Source organism: Mus caroli, chromosome 1 (genome assembly GCF_900094665.2).
Source record: "Mus caroli chromosome 1, CAROLI_EIJ_v1.1, whole genome shotgun sequence".
Taxonomy (NCBI): Eukaryota; Metazoa; Chordata; class Mammalia; order Rodentia; family Muridae; genus Mus; species Mus caroli.
Genome location: NC_034570.1, coordinates 25,964,015 through 25,965,574, shown reverse-complemented (window position 1 = coordinate 25,965,574; position 1,560 = coordinate 25,964,015). Strand labels below are relative to the sequence as shown.

The 1,560-nt window shown below is 38.7% G+C and overlaps 1 pseudogene; it reads left to right on the top strand.

The window, feature by feature from the left end:
• The first annotated feature begins 346 nt into the window (after positions 1-346).
• LOC110286363 lies at positions 347-982 on the top strand (annotated as a pseudogene).
• Positions 983-1,560: the final 578 nt, after the last annotated feature.

Below are 1,560 nucleotides of genomic sequence, written 5' to 3'. Positions count from 1 at the left end.
GCTCAGCTCACTGGTTTGCTTCTTCCAATATTTACAATATTTTTGTTTTGAAACTGTGGTGTTAAGGAACTGAGTTTGGGTAGGGATCATTCTGAGTAGACCAGAATGGTATTTAACTAGTTCGATTGCTTGCAAAATGGATAGAAGTTACACTTACATATACCAGTTAAATTCAAACCTTTGTGGGTATATACTGATTAAGTTCAAACTTCTTGGTTTTCCTAATCAAGTTCTCAGGAACTCTTCCCTATTGTCTAATGATGCAATATGCTGAAACCACAGATGCACTTTCAACAAAAATTAAAATTTTGTTTTCAAATCAGGTAAGCTGGATCCAGGACCCAATTCCACACCCGCCATGGCTGACAAAATGGGCAGGTCTTTAGAAAACATCATTAAGCTGAACAAGATCCAGCAAGGACGTCACAACAGACCAAATTCCCGAGTGAATCGAGGCACTGGGCCTAAGAGGTACAAGCCCGCCATCACCCATAGTGGCAGAAACAGGCTGACACCATACCACAGACTAAAACAACTTCCAGACAAGTGGCAGCATGACCAATTCCTTGGTAGCTTCAAGGCTGGAAACCACATGGATACTGGTGGGAAGCTGCTCCTGTCAAACCTGCACTTCAGAGTGTCAGATGCTGATATTCAGAAACTCTTTGCTGAATTTGGAACATTGAGAAACTCTGCTGTGCACTATGATCGCTCTGGACGAAGTTTAGGGACAGCACATGTGCACTTTGAAAGGAAAGCAGATGCCCTGAAGGCTATGAGAGAGTACAATGGCGTCCCTTTGGATGGCTGCCCTATGAACATCCAGCTTGTCACCTCACAGATTGATACAAATCGAAGACCTGCACAAAGCAGAAACAGGGGCAACATGACAAGAAACCCTGGCTCTGGATGGTTTGGTGGTGGATGGTGGATTCCTCTTTTGATTCTTTTTATTTCACTTCTTATTTTCCTCCTGTTTTAAAACTCATGTAAAGCTCTTTCTTTCTCTTTTCTCTTTTTTTTTATTTTTTTCCTTTTTTTTTTTTAAATTCTGAAACAGACTTGTTTTATACTGAGTTACCTTGAGGATATATTATAATGCTTGCTTTTGTTAAGGTGCCATTTTCACGTTTACCATAATAAAAATGTGTGTAGAAATAAGCAAGTATTCTAGAGTCATAAAGTAATAAACCAGAGAAATTAGACAAGAAAAAGAGGTCAAAGGGATACAAATTGGAAACGAAGTAGTCTAACTATCACTATTTGCAAATGATATGAATGTATATATAATTGACCCCCAAAATTCCACCCGAGAACTACTAAATCTGATAAAGAGTTTCAGCAAAGTAGCTAGACTTAAAATTAACTCAAACAAATAAGTGGCCCTCCTCTACACAAAGGATCAACAGGCTGAGAAAGAAATTAGGGAAACAACACCCTGAACTATAATCACAAATAATATAAAATACCTTGGTGAGACTCTAACTAAGCAAGTGAAAGATCTGTATGATAAGAACTTCAAGTCTGAAGAAAGCCATGGAAAAACAAATCAGAAGATGG